Here is a 19,573-nt window from a genome sequence, read left to right as displayed (position 1 = left end):
ATATACTATGTGAACCTTGAATCACACTATTTCAAGTGTCTTCTTTATGATAATTGTCCTTAATCTCTGCTTCTCAAATCTTCCCACATGTCTATTATCTGGCTGCTATATGGGGCTATTCTGGAGATTCAGAAGGACTAGCACCAACTGATTCCTGGTCCTTAGGAAAAGAAAAGAGAGCTTCTTTGTTCCCATCAGTCCACTTGATATCATTTAGTAAGCTTTACCAAGGAAGAGAACATATACTATCAAGCCTATTTCAGACAGCTCAGTACTATCAGCTTGTGGCTGACAAACAAGATAATGGGATACTAGGCCATATAAATAAAAGTCTAGCTTCTAAAATGAAGCAAATGATGATCCTTTACTTGTGGTTATGTCAGATCTGAGGCTTGAGAGGAGAGGTATGATTACTGTCTTCAACTATCTGAAGAGCTATTATTAAGAAGAAAATTTGTTCCAGATAGGCCCAAAGAACCAACAAATATAAGTTACAAGGAGACAGATCTTGGCTTATAATGGGGATTACTCTCTGACAATCAGAGTTGCTCAAAGATAGAAAGAGTGATCTAATAAGCTCTCTGTCACTGCAGGGAGTTCAAATAGAAATCAGGCAACTAATTGAATGTTTAGGATAGATTCAAGAACTGGGTGGAGATGTAAAGCTTAATGACCTTTAGGGATGCTTACAGTTCCAAGGTTTGAATATTCTAAAATTTTCAGGAGAGGGTGACTCTAACCTCTCAGAAAATAAGAGCAAGATCTGGTCCTAAAAGGGGCAGTCTTTTGCTGGATGTGAGATGGATGAGGCTATGACAGTGGAAAAGTGAAGTCTTTCCTAGCATCCTTTTTAAAGGAAAGTCTTTTGGGCAGCCCCTCCTGGAAACCCAGATGAGGCTTGGTTCCACAATGGCCAGCCACTATGCTCCACTCCAAGTTTCTGTTAACTCTACACAAAGGCTGGGCTACTACTTTCCAAAAAAATCTTGCCAAGCAGTACACTGTCTACTGTACCTACATTTGCCTAATAAAGGTGCAAAATTGTCCCCAAGGAGGATGTAGTGCTTAATGGTCAAGACCATGCTTTCTAGAACCAGGTTGCCTGTGTTTTAATTCCCAATTGGGACCTTTAATTACTCTATAACCTTGGACAAGTTACTTAACCTCTCTGTGCCTCAGTTTCCTCATTAGTAAACCAAGGATAATAATAGTATCTGCCTCATAGGGTTGTTGTAAGAATAATACACATTAAACCCTCAACCTAAGATCCAAAACATACAAAGCAGCCATCAATGTTAGCAATTAGTATTGTTGATGTTATAATTACTACCACGGGCATGGCAGTGTCGGTAACACAAAAAGCCCCCATGAAGCAGCCAGATCCCTTCCCCTACCAGTTCATAGGGGCTAGAATACAAGAGCTTCAGCCCATCCTTGCATAGTTCCAGACATCCAGAACCTGCAGACCCTCAATAAACCATACCATTCGCCAGAAATCCTGGCTCCTCACCCTGCTCTCTCTAAATCCAACAGCCACCCCTCCTCCAGTCCTCCTGCCTATGCCACCCACAGCCACAATCAGAGGAGCAGCAAACTGGGAAGCCACTTCCAGACAAACCATCAGGTGTTTCTTCCCTCCCAAGGACACAGTTGGACCTAATACCATGACTGCCAGAGAGATGGGTGGGGTATCTGAATCCCTAGTCTAGCCTGTCAGCTCAAATACCTGGGATGGGGAGTGGGCAGGCAATGGGGTTTCCCATAGGGAAGCAAGAGAAGCCTCCCAAGTTTGTGAAGAAACTCAGGCCCAACCCCACAATGAGCCTCCTAAAGAAAGGGGGAAGGTCTCAACCTGCTGTCAAATGAAGCAGTTATTTACAACTTTCTACTCACTTGTATCTGGGGGAGGTAATGGGGAGATGAGGAAAGGGGCTGCATGGTATTCTCCTTCTTTCTCATTTCCAGCAATGAGAAGCAGCTGCAGAGAAAGAGTTAAAGGAGGCAGGAAGCTACAGCCATTACCCCATCCCTGTGCCTAGAGCTATCTGGGGGGTCATGACAGTGCTGTCTGCTCTGGCTAGGGGCCACTCCGTGGCTTTCTGCAGCAGCTGCTGGGCCCCCCAAGCAATTTGCAAGGTCAATGCTGACCTGCTTCCAAAGAGGAACAAAACAATTCACTGACAATGAAGCAAATCGCGCATATACCACATCGCAACCTCCCCTCCCCAAATCAGGTTTTACCCTAGTGCCTCCCTGCCCAGATGCTGGCTCTGGGCTTCCACCAGCCCCAGTGGGGAACCCAGGATAGCATCACAGCTGCAGAGCATGTCTCGCCTCCCCTGCCAACCCAAGGAGACTCACAGTACGGGGGAGAGATGCAATCGCTAAAGGAGACCTGAGCTTGGGGGAGGGGGAAGGAGGGACATCTATGTTTCTTACCAAGCGCCACAGTCACTTCCCCGAAGCGGAGAGAAGAGAAGGATGAATGAACTGAAACAAGTTGGAGGTTGAGACCTCACAGAGCTCGGCTTCCTCTTCTCTTTCTCTGGGTCTCTCTCCCGATCCTTCTCTCGTCTTCTCTCTGGTTTGCTAGCTAGCTTGCGCGCGCTCACGCTCTCCCTCTCCCTCTCCCTCTCCCTCTCCCTCTCCCTCTCCCTCTCCCTCTCCCGCTTCCTCTCCCTCTTCCTCTCCTTCTCCCTCGCTCCCTCCCTCCCTCTCTCTCCCCCTCTCCCTCTCTTCCTCTCAGTATCTCTCCCTCCCTCTCTCTCCCCTGGTCTCTTCTCTCTCTCTCTCTCCACCCCCACCTCCCTCCCTTCTCTCCTCCCCTCCCCCTTTGCTAGCTTTGGATTCACCACTGCCTGGTGCTGAGCACGCGGCTCTGTGCTAGGGCTCTGAATACAGCGCTGCAAGCCTTTGGATCTGTGGTTGTTTTAGGAAAGACTAAAGTAGTATTTTATTTTTTAAGGTATCCAGCAGAGAAATAGAGGGAAGCTCAGAGAGAAGGGGAGGAGCAGAGGAAGCAAGGGGAAGAGAAAGAGAGCAAAAGGGTAAGAGCAAATAGGAGGATAAAGGAAGTATGGATTACCACAGCTGATGTGTGATGCTTACTAACTGCTCCAAGACAGAAGATAAGTGGTCTGTCTCCCTTACATCTCTATAGGCATGCCTTCTTAGCCCAGGCTCCAAATAAAGGTTTGGCAATCCTGTCTGTTCACATTCCATCTTTGAGGACAATAATGAGATTTTAAAAAATGTACATCAGAGAGGTTGTCATTCCCACTCCACTAAGAGGAAATGGGTTCAGCCACATTAATCTTCTAATTACCTAACTGCCATCCCCACCCCCAACCAAGTAGAAGTGTGGACCCAATTCAGTACTGTCACCTGGAGCTTCCCTCCAGGCAAAACAGACAAGCAGCAAAACCACAATGCTTTCCTTTCAAAAACCTCTGAAGGGAATGTAGGTGTACATAAGTTTGTGAGCCTACATGTGAGTTTGCACAAGGGGAAAGAGGAGAGCCAGGGGGGAAAGGAGATTAATTAACTCAAAGTATAAAAGAATTATATTCCCATTGGGGCAAAAAAAAACTGGGCAAAGTACAATAACAATGCAACAGAGGGTAGAAAGAGACCTAGGCTAAGAATAAAATAAAGGAACTTAGGTTTGAGTCCTGATTTTGAAAATTACTCCACTCTTACCTTTAAGTCACTTCTTTAATCTGGCGCTCATTATCCTCTACAGCAAAATGAATGGCAATGGGTGTAGATGATCTTGACAGACCCTTTCAGACCTGACAATCTAGGCTCTAAAACAGGAAAATCTCAGGTGAAGGAGGAGCTGATCTGTGGAGAGTGAAATATAGACTACCAAATTTCAAAGTTTCTCCAAAGGTAAGTCCCCAAATGGGACGCCAAATCACAGACACAACATTCCATTTTGAATGTTTCAGGGGAAATATGAATATGAGCATATGTGTAAAGAACTGCTCCTATCAAAGAATTCAGCTTCCACCTAAATATAATGATTAGCATAAAAGTTTTCTTAATCAAACCCCTCCTACCGTGATTTCCAGCCCATTTAGTCAGAGAATCAAAATGATCATTCAGGGCATCTAACTGAACAGGAGTTATGTTGTGTGCGTTAAGTATACTGGCCTCAATACATATACAGTGACTGTGACATAATAGGCATTTAAAAATTTTCCAACAGTGTGCTATTTCTAGCTAAACTACTATCCTATTGGGGTTTTCCCTTCCATATTCCTAATACTCTCTACTCCTGTCCAGTGAGGCACACTTGCCCCATTCTAACTACGTACTTCTTCAAAAGCACATACTCATACATTGAGTATATATACAGATAGAGATCCATAGGCTCGGAGTCACTAAGCTGAAAGACCCATAATGATAACCATCTCATTGTGCAGAAAGAGAAACTAGCCTGCAGAAAAAATGTAGCTCACATGTCAATCAGTGACAGAATCAAGACCAGCACCCAGACTGCTGACCCCAGGTGCAGTATTTTTGTCTACCAAAGCAACGTGTAAGTTGTACATAAAGCAAGTGTGTATGTGAGCACATAGCAATGCACACTCCTTCCTGCAGAGGTACACATTTTTGTGTGTACATTTGTTTGCATAAATGTCCATTGGATTTAAAGGATTAGCAAAATGGCAGGAAGAAATGTTATGAACTGGCATAAAGTTGCTGTATTATTTCCTAGGGCTGCCATAACAAATTACCATAAATTTGGTGGCTTAAAACAACAGAAATTTATTGTGTTACAGTCCTGGAGGCCAGAAGTCTGACACCAAGATACTGGCAGGGCCATACTTCCCCCAAAGGCTCTAGAGGAGAATCCTTCCTTGCCTCTTCCAGCTTCTGGATCTTGACATTTCATGGCTTGTAGAAGCATCACTCCAATCTCGGCCTCAGTCTTCAAAATGTCTTCTTCTCTGTGTATCTGTGTGACTAAATTTCCCTGTCTTTTATTGTATAAAGACACCAGTCATTGGATTTAGGGCCCACCCTAAATCCAAGATGATTTCATCTCAAGATCTTTAACTAATTACTTCTTCAAAGACTGCACATCCAAATAAGATCGCATCCTTAGGTTCTGGGTAGACATGAATTTTTGGGAGACACTATTCAACCCACTACAATGGCCAACTTCTATTTTTGTCAAATAAAGAAACTATACAAATAAACCACCTAGGGTGCCATCAATTTTTAAATATTAAAAAATATTTAATACAAATAAGTTAGATGAAGATACTCTCATAACAAAAACCATTCTTTAAATCATACAACTTTAGCTGGGCAAAAAAATTAATTGCATTTTCATAAATGGTCTCAGTTCACTGCAAACCACTTGTAAGAAAAACTTACTAGGACCATGTCTGGTAGTTGTAGAGCAGTTTCTATTAAACCAATCCTGCTGCAGATAAAAACAATAAACTGTGAACAAAAATAAACAAAACAACAATCTGGATGCATTGGAAAGCAATCATAAGCAGGCATAAATTGGAAGAAAGAAACAATACTAGGTGATTTTCCCCCTTTTTAGGAATTTTTACCTGAGGGCAGGCCCCAGGCCAAAGCAGTAACTAAAACTCTAGATAAACTACAAGTAAGTATTGCAGCTGTTAAATGTTTGACAACTGGCTCTCCAGGAGAAAATAAATAAAATCCTGATTCATAGCATTTCCCAATTTCCATAGTGTAAATGCTCCCACCATGGCCAATTCCATCAACATGAAGTTGGGAAGAGATGTGCACAGTTGGCTCTCACAAGCCAGTGCCATTTGGCTACCTAACACAACTGCTCACAGTCCTAGTGGCTTGAAGAACCAGAAGACAGAGTTTAGGGTGACCACCAAAGCTGGAAAGTGATGAGAAAAATCTAAGAATGGTGAGAACTATGGAGTAGAATACTCCAATTCTTGTATAAACTGCCCAAATCTCTGGTGGAACCATAAATTATGCATGTGGGGACAGATCCAAAGAGCCTAATTAAAGCTGAAAGAATTAAACAGTTTTTAGTGCTACTCACCACAAGGGAGAGTTTGAAGTTTCATTTCAGCCACATTAACTGCCTACCATTACAAACAAAAAAAGCAATACTCTACAGAGACATGAAAGAGAATATAGCGATCCTACAGTATATCATTCACAAAAATTTTGGTACATTCCAAAATTACTAGGAAAAAAAAAAAAAAGAACAAAGAAACAAGAAAATATTACCTATACTCAAGAGAAAAGGCAATCAGTGTAAACCAGCCCTAAGATGGACCAATGTTGGAATTAGCAGAAAAGGATTTTAAGTCATCTATCACAACTACACTAATGGACATAAAGAAAAATACACTTTTAGTAAATGAACAAATAGAAAATCATAACAGAGATAAAGAAACAAAAAGAATCACATGCAAATTCTAGAACTGAAAATTAAAATATCTGAAGTAAAATTCACCAGGTGGCCTTAACAGCAGATTGAAAATGAAAGAAGAAGAATTTAACTTGAAGACAAATTAATAGATATTATTCTATCTGAAGTACAGAGAGAGAAAAGGTTGAAAAAGATTAACAGAGCCTCAGTGATTTGTTGGATAATATCAAAGTTCTAACATATATGTAATTGGAGTCTCAGAAGGCAAAGAACAAAAGATGAAGAAAAAATATTTGAAAAATAATGTCTGAAATATTTCCAAATATAATGAAACATAAATTTACAGATTCAAGGAGCTCAGTGAACACCAACCAGGATACCACACCCAAGTACATCATAGTAACACTATTGAAAATCAAATGTAAAGGAAAAATCTTGAAAGAATCCGGAAAAAAATATACTGAGGAACAACAATACATTTGACCGTTGACCTCTCATAAAAAAAAAAATGTATCTTTAAAGTGCTACAATTTAAGAAAAAATCTATTCAATACAGAATTTTACATCTAGCAAAAATATCCTTAATGAATAAAGGCAAAATAATGACATTTTCAGATAAATGAACATTAAGACAGTTTGTCACCAGCATATTTATAGTATCAAAAATACTAAAGGAAATTCTTAAGCCTGAAGGGAAATAATACCAGATGAAACCTGGATCTTCAGGAAGGAATGAAGAACATCAGAAATGGTAATACGTGGATAAATATAAAATAATATTTTCTCTTAATTTCTTTGAGATATATATATGAGAGTTTAAAGGAAAAATCATAACATTGTAATGTACCATATATAATGTAAATAGACATAATACACATGACAATTATAACATGCAAGAGGGGCGGAGATAAGCAGAACTATACATCGGCAAGGTCCTTACATTTTCCATGAAGCAGTACAATATTGACTCTAAGCAAACTTTAAAAAGTTATGAGTGGACTTCCAATTTCCACTTCCCCATGTAAGCCATGTAAGGAACTTGGAAGTCACCACTTCATCCTAACAACAAGTAAACTCTGAACAGACTGAGAAAACAACGACTCTTGGATATATAAGTGAGGTGAGGACATAGGGCAAATAGCTGTCTCTGAGACTAAAGAGACATAGAGGCAAATACAGGGAGTCCTAGGAGAGACTCACTAGCTGCAACTGCCAAGGGACCTAATGCCGGGGTAGGAAAACCTGAACTGCAATTGATGAATTGCTTGAGGCTCAGTGAGGACAAGTATGAGAGTTAAAAATTCCAGGGGGACCCAGTAATGGGAGGGTCTACAATATTGTGAGACTTATCTCCAGGAGCTTGACCAGGTTCTCATAACAAATATCAGAGAAGAATCCCATCATGCTTCCTCTGGCAGGGGGAGGCATAAAGGACCATTTTGAAATACAGTCATGCACCACATAATGACATTTTGGTCAACAATGGACCTCATATACGACGGTGGTCCCATAAGATTAGTACCATATAGCTTAGTTGTGTAGTAGGCTATACCATCTATGTTTGTGTAAGTACATTCTATGATGTTCATACAATAACAAAATCACCTAATGATGCATTTCTAAGAATGTCTCTGTTATTAAGTGACGCACGACTGAATGCCAGGGCACTCTATTCTTCTAAACGAGGCCTGCCCTCAGGAGAAATGAGTTAACCAGAGCCCAATCTGCTAGGGTATTATCAGAGCCTAAGTGACCGGGGGGAAGGAAAATACCCAACTCCAGCCTACCACTCTAGCCATCCTGACCCAACTAAGGGGGAGAAAAAAACTGAGAAGCAGTTGTGAAGTTCAAAGTGCAGAAGAATAGTTTCACTAAAGACTGAGACCTAATCATAGGAATGTATAACACTACCCCTCCCCCACACCTCACCATCACATTCTTAAAGGCCTATATACAGCAGTTTCTTATACCCAATATATCATGTCCAGCTGTCAGGAAAAATTACAAGGCATGACAAAAGGCAAAAAACACAATTTGAAGAGACAGAGCAAGCATCAGAAACAGACATAAAAAGGATGTTGAAATTATAGGACCAGGAATTTAAATCAACTATGATTAATATGCTAAGGGCTCTCCTGGATCGAGTAGACAGCATGCAAGAACAGATGAGCAGTGTAAGCAGAGAGATGGAAATACTAAGAAAGAACCAAAAAGAAATGCTAGAGATCAAAAACACTAACAGAAATGAAGAATGCCTTTGATGGGTTTATTAGTAGGCTGGACACAGCTGAAGAAAGAATCTGTGAGCTAGAGGATATATCAATAAAAAACTGCAAAATTGAAAAGTAAAGAGAACAAAGACTGGAAAAAGTAAACAGAATATCCAAGGATTTGGGACAACTACAAAAATTGTAGCATATACATAATGGGAATACTAGCTGGATAAAAAGAGAGAAAGAAACAGAAGAAATATTTGAAACAAAAATGACTGAGAATTTCTCCAAAATAATGTCAGACACCAAACCACAGATCCAAAAGCTCAGAAAGCACCACATAAGAAAAATGCCAAAAACCCACATCTAGACATATCATTTTCAAACTACAGAAAATCCTGTAAGATAAATAAAAAATTCTGTTTTAATTACTAGATCTTTGTAGTATAGTTTGAAATCAGGAAGTGTGATGCCTCTGGCTTTTTTCTTTTTTTCTCAGGATTGCTTTGGCTATTCAGAGTCTTTTGCGGTTCCACACAAATATTACAATTTTTTCTCTATTTTATGAAAAATGCCATTGGAATTTTGATAGGCAATACATTGCATCTGTGGATGGCTTTGGCTAGTATGGACATTTTAATAATATTAATTCTTCCAATCCATGAACACAGGATATCTTCCATTTGTTTGTGTCTTCTTCAATTTCTTTAATCAAAGTCTTATAGTTTTTATTGTACAGATATTTCACTTCCTTGGTTAAATTTACTCCTGACGATTTTATTGTTTTTGATGCTATTGTGAATGGAATACTTTTCTTTATTTCTTCTTCAGATATTTTATTGTTAATGTATAGAAATGCAACAGGTTTCTATGTTGATTTTATATCCTACAACTTTATTCACACTGTTGATTAGTTCTAATAGTTTTTTGGTTGAGTCTGTAGAACTTTCTATATATAAGATTATATCATCTCCAATTAATGATAATTTACTTCTTCCTTTCCTTTTTGGATGCTTTTTATTTCTTTGTCTTGCCTGATTGCTCTAGCTAGGAACTTCTAGTACTTTGTTGAATAGGAGTGGTGAGAGTGGGCATCCTTGTCTTTTCCTGATCTTAGAGGAAAAGCTTCCAATCTTTCACTGTTTTGTATAGTGTTACCTGTGGGTTGGTTATGTTGAGTTACATTCCTTCTACATCCAATTTGTGGAGGGTTTTTATCATGAAAGGATGCTGTATTTTGTCAAATGATTTTTCTGAATCTATTGAGGGGATCATATGATTTTTATCTTTCATTCTATTAATGTGGTGTATCACACTTATTGATTTGTATATGTTGAACCATCCTTACATTCCAGGGATAAATCCCACTTGGACATGGTGTGTGATCCTTTCAACGTGTTGTTGAATTTGGTTTGCTAATTTTTTGATGAGAATTTTTGCATCTATATTCATCAGGAATATTGGTCTATAGTTTTGTTTTCTTGTAATGTCCTTATCTGGCTTTGGTATCAGGGTAACACAGGCCTCATAAAATGAGTTTAGGAGTGTCCACTCCTTTTCAATATTTTGCCCAACCTCTTGAAACAACCAATCTACTCTTACTTTCTATGAGTTCAGCTTTTTTAGATTCCACATATAGATGAGATCACACAGTATTTGTCTTTCTCTGCCTGATTATTTCACTGAGCATAATGACCACAAGGTTCATTTATGTTGTCACAGATGTTAAGATTTCCTTCTTTTTTTATGGCTACGTAATATTTCATTGCATATATATACCACATTTTCTTTATCCATTCATCCATCAATGGACACTTAGGTTGTTTCCATGTCTTGGCTATTGTGAATAATGCTGCAATGAATATGAGTGTGCAGATATCTCTTAAAAACACTAATGTCACTTCCTTTAGAGATATACCCTGGAGTGGGATTTGTGGATAATATGGTAGTTCTGTTTTTAACATTTTGAGTAACTTCCATACTGTTTACCATGATGGCTATAGCAATTTACACTCCCACCAACAGTGCACGAGTGTTCCCTTTTCTCTTCATCCTCACCAAAACTTGTTACCTCTTGTTTTTTGATAATAGCCATCCTAACAGGTATGAGGTGAAATTTCATTGTGGTTTTGATTTGCTTTTCTCTGAGGATTTTTTAAGTTCAACACCTTTTCATGTACCTGTGAGCTATTTGTATGTCTTCTTTGGAAAAATGTTTATTTAGGTCCTTTGCCTATTTTTAATTGCATTATTTGATTTGTTTTTGCCATTGAGTACTATGAGTTTTTTTTAACGTTTTGGATATTAACCTCTTATCAGTTAAACGGTTTGTAAATATTTTCTCCCATTCTGTAGGTTACCTTTTCATTATATCTATTGGGTTTTTTTTTTTTTTTTGCTATGCAGATGCTTTTTAGTTTGATGTATTCCCACTTGTGGACTTTTGATTTGTTGCTTGTGTTTTTGATGTCATATCCAAAAAGTCATTGTCAATCCCAATATCAAGGAGCTTTTCCTCTATGTTTTCTTCTAGATGTTTTATGGTTTCAGGTCTTACATTTAAGATTTAATCCATTTCAAGTTAATTTTTTATTGGTGTCATAATAGTTTATAACATTGTGAAACTTCAGTTGAACATTATTATTTGTCAGTCACCATATATATGTGCCCCTTTACCCGTTATGGTCGCCCCCCACCCCCCTTCCCCTCTGGTAACCACTAATCTGTTCTCTGTGTCTATGTATTTGTTTATCTTCCAAATATGAGTGAAATCATATGGTGTTTGTCTTTCTCTATCTGGATTATCTCACTTAACATAATACCCTCAAGTTCCATCCATCTTGTGAATGGGATGATTTTCTCTTTTTTATGGCTGAGTAGTATTCCATTGTATATATATACCACATCTTCTTTATCCATTCATCTGTTGATGGGTGCTTGGGTTGCTTCCACATCTTAGCAGTTGTGAATAATGCTGCAATGAACATAGGAGTGCATAAGTCTCTTTGAATTGTTGATTTCAAGTTCTTTGGATAAATACCCAGTGGTGGAATAGCTGGGTCATATGGTATTTTGATTTTTAGTTTTTTAAGAAATCTCCATACTGTTTTCCATAGTGGCTTTACTAGTTTGCATTCCCACCAGCAGTGTATGAGGGTTCCTTTTTCTCCACATCCTCTCCAACATTTGTTGTTTTTCGTCCTGGTAATTATAGCTATTCTAATAGGTGTAAGATGATATCTCATTGTAGTTTTGATTTCATTTCCTTGATGATTAGTGATGTTGAACGTCTTTTCATGTGCCTCTTGGCTATCTGTACATCTTCTTTGGAAAAGTGTCTGTTCATATCCTTTGCCCATTTTTTGATTGGGTTGTTTGTTTTTTGTTGTTGAGTTGTATGAGTTCTTTATATATTTGGAAATTAACCCCTTATCAGATATATGATTTGCAAATATTTTCTCCCAGTAGGTGGGTTGTCCTTTTGTTTTGTTCATAGTTTCTGTGCCTTGCAGAAGCTCTTTAGTCTGATGAAGTCCCATTGATTTGTTTTTTATTTTGTTTCCCTTGCCTGAGTAGATACGGCATTTGAAAAGATCCTTCTAAGACCAATGTCAAAGAGTGTACTGCCTATATTTTCTTCTAGGAGTTTTATGGTTTCACATCTTACCTTCAAGTCTTTAATCCATTTTGAGTTAATTTTTGTGTATGGTGAGAGATAATGGTCTACTATCATTCTTTTGCATGTGGCTGTCCAATTTTCCCAACATCATTTATTGAAGAGACTTTCCTTTCTCCATTGTATGTTCTTGGCTCTTTTGTCGAAGATTAGCTATCCATAGATGTGTGGTTTTATTTCTGGGCTTTCAATTCTATTCTATTGATCTGTGTGTCTGTTTTTGTACCAGAACCGTGCTATTTTGATTACTATAGCTTTGTAGTATAATTTGAGGTCAGGGATTGTGATACCTCTAGTTTTGTTCTTTTTTCTCAGGATTGCTTTAGCTATTTGGGGTATGTTGTTGCCCCATATGAATTTTAGGATTCTTTGTTATATTTCCCTAAAGAATGTCATTGGGATTCTGATTGGGATTGCATTGAATCTGTAGACTGCTTTAGGTAGTATGGACATTTTAACTATGTTTATTCTTCCAATCCATATGCATGGAATATCTTTCAATTTCTTTATGTCATCATCGATTTCTTCCAATAATGTCTTATAGTTTTCATTGTATAGGCCTTTCACCTCCTTGGTTAAATTTATTCCTAGATATTTTATTCTTTTTGTTGCTATTGTAAATGGGGTTGTATTCTTGAGTTCACTTTCTGTTAGTTCGTTGTTCAAGTATAGAAATGCAACTAATTTTTGTAAGCTGATTTTGTACGCTGCATCAAGTTAATTTTTATGAGTGGTGTAAGATGAGTGGTGTAAGATGAGTGTCCAGTTTCTTTCTTTTGTATGTGAATATCCAGTTTTCCAACATCATTTATTGAAGAGACTCTCCTTTCCCCATTTAGTATCCTTAGCTCCCTTGTAAAATATTAGTTGACAGTATGTATATGCATAGGTTTATATCTGGGCTCTCAATTATGTTTCATTAGCCTATGTGTCTTTTTTTATGCCAGAACTATACTCACTTGATTACCATAGTTTTGTAATATAGCTTGAAATCAGGAAGAGTGATGCCTCCAGCTTTGATATTCTTTCTCAGGATTGCTTTGGCTATTCAGGAACTTTGGTGGTTTCATATGAATTTTAGGACTTTTGTTCTATTTCTGTGAAAGATGCCATTGCAATTTTGATAGGGATTGCATTGAATCTTTAGATCGCTTTGGGTAGTATGGACATTTTAACAATATTAATTCTTCCAATCCATATACATAGAATATCTTTCCATGTATTTTTGTCTTCTTTAATTTCTTTCATCAGTGCCTTATTGTTTTCAGTGTATAGCTCTTTCACCTCCTTGGTTGAATTTATTTCTAAGAATATTATTGTTTTGATGCTATTGTGAATGGGATTGCTTTCTAAATTGCTTTTTCAGATAGTTAATTTTTAGGGTATATAAATACAACTGATTTCTGTATGTTGATTTTGTGTTCTACAACTTTGCTGAATTCATTAGTACTAACAATGTTTTATGGAAACTTTAGGGTTTTCTATATATAAGATCACCTCATCTGCAACCCAAGAAAATTTTATTTCTTCCTTGCCAATTTGAATGCCTTTTATTTCTTTATCTAGCCTGATTGTTCTGGATAGACTTCCAGTACTATGTTTAATAAGAGTAGTAAGAGTGGGCATATTTGTTTTGTTCCCAAACTTAGAGGAAAAGCTTTCAGCCTTTCACCATTGAGTATTTAAGTTAGCTGTGGGTTTCTCATATATGGCCTTTATTATATTGAGGTACATTCTTTCTATACCCAATTTCTTTAGAGTTTTTATTGTAACAAGATGTTGAATTATTTCAAATGCTTCTTCTGCATTTGTTGAGATTATCATATGATTTTTATCCTTCATCTTATTAATTTGGTTATCACATTTATTGATTGCATATGTTGACCGATCCTTGCACCCCAGGAACAAATCCAACTTGATCTAGGTGTATGATCTTTTTAATTGCTGCTGAAATAGGTTTGTCAGTATTTTGTTCGAATATTTGCATCTATATTCATCGTATATATTGGACAGTAGTTTCCTTTTCTTGTAGTGTCCTTATCCGGCACTGTTATCATGGAATTGCTGGTCTTATAAATGAGTTTGGTAAACGAATTCCTTCCTAATTAATTTTTTGAAAGTATTTGAGAAGAATTTGCCTTAATTCTTTAAATATTTGGTAAAATTCACCAATGAAACTATTTCTTCTGGGTTTTTATTTGTTGGGAGGTCTTTGACTACTGTTTCAATCTCCTTACTCATTATTGTTCTGTTCAGATTTTCTATTTCTTCATGATTCGGTCTTGGTAAGTTGTATCTTTCTAGGAATTTACTCATTTCTTCTAGGTTATCCAATTTATTGGTATATAATAGTTTATAGTAATGTGTTATGATCCTTTGTATTTTTGTGGTATCAGTCATAATGTCTCCTCTTTCATTTATAATTGTGTTTATTTGAGTCTTCTCTCTTTTTCTTGGTTAATTTAGATAAAGATTTGTCATTTTTGCTTATCTTTTCAAAAAAACTAACTCAATTTCATTGATTTTTTTCTTCTATTTTCTTTCTAATCTCTATTCCGTTTATTTCTGATCTAATTTTTATTATATCCTTCTTTATGCTAACTTTGTGCTTAGTTTGTTCTTCTTTTTCTAGCTCCTTGAGGTGTAAAATTAGGTTGTTTATTTGAGATCTCTTTTTCTTATTGTAGGCATTTATTGCTGCAAACTTACCTCTTGCAACTTCTTTTGCTACATTCCATATGTTTTGGTATGTTGTGTTTCCATTTTCATTTGGCTATAGATACTTTCTGATTTCCCTTTTGATTTCTTCTTTGACTCATAGGTTTTTCAGGAGTGTGTTGTTTATTTTCCACAAATTTATGAATTTTCTGGTTTTCTTACTATTATTGATTTCTAGTTTCATACTATTGTGGTCAGAAACAATATTTGATATGATATCAATCATCTTAAATTTGTTAAGTCTTGCTTTGTGGCACAACATACAATCTACACTGGAGAATATTCCTTGTGCACTTGAGAAGAATATGTATTTTGCCCCTGTTGGATAGAATATTCTGTATATGTCTGTTAGGTCCATTTGGTCTATAATGTAATTCAAGTCTACTGTTTCCTTATAGATTTTCTGTCAGGGTGATCTATTAATTGTTGAAAGTTGGGTATTGAAGTCCTCTACTATTATTTTATTGCTGTCTATTCCTCCCTTCTGTTCTGTTAATATTTGTTTTAAATGTTTAGGTCCTCCAGTGTTGGGTGCATATATGCTTACTTACAATTGTTACATCCTCTTCATGGATTTACCCCTTTATTATTATATAGAGACCTTCTTTGTCTCTTGTGACCAATTTTGTCTGAAAGTCTATTTTATCTAAGTATAGCCACTCCTGTTATCTTTTGGTTACCATTTGCATAGATATCTATTTCCATCCCTTCACTTTAAGCCTATATGTGTCCTTAAAGCTGAAGTGAATCTCTTGTAGGCAGCATAGAGTTGGGTCTTGTTTTTTTATCCATTCAGCAATTCTGTGTCCTTTGATTGGAGAATTAACCTATTTATGTTTAAAGTAATTATTGATCTGTAAGAACTTAATATTGCCATTTTGTTAATTGTTTTCTGGCTATTTTGTAGCTTTTTGTTCCTTTCTTCATCTCCTGCTATCTTCCTTTATGATTTGTTGATTTATGTAGTGGTATGATTTGATTCCTTTCTTTTTATCTTTTGTGTATCTTCTATGGGTTTTCACTTTGTGGTTACCATGAGGCTTACATAAAACATATTATGGTTATAATAGTCTATTTTAAGCTAATAACAGCTTAACTTTGATTGCATACAAAAACTACCCTTTTACTCCCCCACATACATTTTATATTTTTGATGTCACAATTTACATCATTTACCTTGTGTATTTATTAAACAATTATTGTATTTATATTTATTTTGAATATTTTTGTCTTTTAACATTTATACTAGAGTTAAAAATGATTTATAAATCACAAAAAAATTAGCAAAATAATTTAATAAACACTGCACAAAAGAAGATATACAAAGATACACAAATGACCAATAAGTACAGAAAAAGGTGCATCATTAGTCCTTATAGAAAAGAAAATCAAATTAATGCTATAACGAGATATCACTGCACATGTACTAGAATGGATAAAAGATCAATTTATAGTCACTGTTGTCAAGTATGTGAAACAAATGGAACTCTCATATATGAAGAGTGGAAATTTAAAATGGTACAACCACTTTAATAAACTCTTTAGCAGTTTTTCATAAAATTTGGCATATACCTATACATACAGTTCAGCAATCCTACTTATAGGTATATAACCAATAAAAAGGAAATTATATCTTCACAGAAAGACTTGCACAAGAAAGTTGATAGCAGTTTTGTTCATAATAGCTAAAAAATAGGGATAAAACAAAGTCCATAACAACAGAATGGAGAAACAAACTGTGGCATAAACAAACAGTGGAATTCTAGCCAGTATTAAAAATAACAAACTACTGATAAATGCAACAACATGCATGGATCACAAAAAACGTGATGTGGAGTGAAAAAAATTGAGATAAAAGAGGAGTACACCCTCTACGATTCCATTCATATGAAGCACAGGAACAGGCAAAAAAAAATCTGTAATAAGAGAAGTCAGAACAACGGTCACGTAAGGAGGTGGAGAGTGACTGGGAGGGGCACAAGGGCACTTTCTGTTGAATAGAAAGAACATGGAATGTTCTTTATCTCAATCTGTGTGATGGTTATGTGAAGGTATCCTTTGTCAAAATTCATCTTTTTTGTTTATCAAAGATTTGTGGGGTTTTCTGTATGCATGTTATATCACAACAAAGCACTATTAGAAAACAAAAACAAAACGACCATCTGAATATTACTATAACTATTAAAGAGATGAAAAACTAAAATTTTCCCACAGAGAAAATCTAGGCCAAAATGGCTTTGCCGCAATTTCTACCAATCATTTAAGAAAGACAATTACAATTTAACAAATACTCTTCCACAGAATAGACAAAGATGCAGCACTCCCAAAATCATTTTATGAGGTTAGCATAACCTTGAGACCAAAACCTGACAAGGAGTGTATGAGCAAATAAAATTACAGGCCATTCTGATTCATGGTCATAAATGAACAAATTCTTTAAAAATGTTAATAAACCATATCCAACAATATATAAACAGTCTAATACATCATGACCTAGTTGGGTTTATCCCAGAAATGCAATTCTGGTTAAAATTTTTAAAATGTAATTCACCATATTAATGTATTAGAGGGGAAGAATATTTTGATTATGCAAAGAGGAATAGGAAAAAAAGCATTTGATAAAATTTGATATCCATTCTTTCCAAAAAAATAGTAAATAAGGAATACAAGAGAACTTCCTTAATATGATACAATGTATCTACAAAAATACTTACTGAAAACATCACACTTATATGTAACATATTAAAATACTAGTCTTTGACATCGGCAATACGACAATATGGCTGCATCATCACTATTATTTGACAAGGTAGTGGAAGTTCTAGTAAGTTCAGTGCCTTAAGAATAAAAAAAAAGAAATAAAAACATGACTATAGGAAAAGAAGTATAAAATTGTCATTATTTATAGATTATATTATTGATTACATATAAACATTTAGAAGAATCTATGGATAAACTATTACATTTAAAAAGGGACTTTAGATGAAGAAATAGAAAATCTGAATAGACCAATCACTATTAAGTAAAGAGTATTGAAACAGTAATCAAAAATCTCCCCAAAAGTAAAAGTCCACGACCACATGTCTTCACTGATGAATTCTACCAAACATTCAAAGAAGATTTAATACCTATCCTTTTCAAACTCACAAAAAATTAAAGAGGAGGAAATGCTTCCTAACTCATTTTATGAGCCAACAAAACCAGAGAAGGACAACACAAAAAACGAAAATTAGAGGCCAATATCGCTGATGAACATAGATGGAAAATGCTCAACAAAATATTAACAAATCAAATACAGCAATATATTGAACTAACCATACACCATGATCAAGCGGGATTTATTCTAGGAAAACAGGGATGGTTCAACATCCGCAAATCAATCAATGTGATACACTACATTAATACATGAAGAATAAAAATCACACGATCATCTCAAAAGATGCAGAAAAAGCATTTGACAAGATTCAATATCCATTTATGATAAAAGCTCTCAATACAATGGGTATAGAAGGAAAGTACCTCAATATAATAAAGGCCATATACAACAAACTCACAGCTAACATCATGCTCAATGGTGAAAAACTGAGAGCTTTTCCTCTAAGATCAGGAATAAGACAGGGATGCCCACTCTCACCACTTTTATTCAACATAGCTCTGGAAGTCCTAACTAGAGCAATTAGGGAAGACAAAGAAATAAAAGTCATCCAAATTAGAAAGGAAGAATTACAACTGTAACTATTTGTGGATGATATGATTTTGTATATAGAAAACCCTAAAGATTCCACCAAAAAAAACTATTAGAAATGATAAACAAATACAGTGAAGTTGTAGGTGAAATATCAATATATAAAAATCTGTTGCTATAAACTGAAAACAAACTACCAGAAAGAGAAATTAAGAAAACAATCCTATTTACAATCACAACAAAAAGAATAAAATACCTAGGAATAAGTTTACCTAGGAGGTGAAAGATGTGTACACTGAAAACTATAGGACATTGCTGAAAGAAATTGAAGAAGACACAAAGAAATGGAAAGATAGTCTGTGATCATGGATTGGAAGAATTAACACAGTTAACGTGTCCATATTACCTAAAGCAATCTATGGATTCAATGCAATCCCTATCAAAATCCCAACGGCCTTTTTCACAGAAATAGAACAAAAAATCCTAAAATTTGTATGGAACCACAAAAGACCCCTAATAGCCAAAGCAATCCTGTGAAAAAAGACAAAGCTGGAGGCATCACACTCCCTGATTTCAAAATATACTACAAAGCTACAGTAATCAAAATGGCATGGTACTGGTGGTAATGCAAACTGGTACAGCTGCTATGGAAAACAGTATGGAGATTTCTCAAAAAATTAAAAATAGAAATACCATACAATCCAGCTATCCCACTACCGGGCATTTATCCAAAGAACTTGAAATCAACAATCCAAAGACATTTATGCACCCCTATGTTCATTGCAGTATTATTCACAATAGCCAAGATGTGGAAGCAATCCAAGTGCCCATCAACTGATATTTGGATAAAGAAGATGTGGTGTATATATATATATATATATATATATATATAT

The 19,573-nt window shown here is 36.0% G+C and overlaps 1 protein-coding gene across 9 annotated transcripts in view; it reads right to left on the bottom strand.

The window, feature by feature from the left end:
• Positions 1-19,573, bottom strand: part of GABRA3 (gamma-aminobutyric acid type A receptor subunit alpha3) — a 253,136-nt gene that overhangs the window by 221,263 nt on the left and 12,300 nt on the right. Inside the window, exon 1 of one of the 9 annotated variants that reach the window (XM_087426800.1) lies at positions 2,440-2,592. The exons of the other annotated variants lie outside the window; for them this stretch is intronic. The gene's annotated coding sequence lies outside the window, so the exon portion shown is untranslated. Of the gene's footprint in view, positions 1-2,439; positions 2,593-19,573 lie in introns of those variants that run through there. 9 annotated transcript variants of the gene reach the window in all.

The sequence above is a fragment of the Ceratotherium simum genome, chromosome X, assembly GCF_057802395.1.
Source record: "Ceratotherium simum simum isolate JZ-2026a chromosome X, ASM5780239v1, whole genome shotgun sequence".
In the NCBI taxonomy this organism is placed as follows: domain Eukaryota; kingdom Metazoa; phylum Chordata; class Mammalia; order Perissodactyla; family Rhinocerotidae; genus Ceratotherium; species Ceratotherium simum.
Note: the sequence above shows the minus strand (reverse complement) of the source record. Positions and strands in the feature narration are given on the sequence as shown.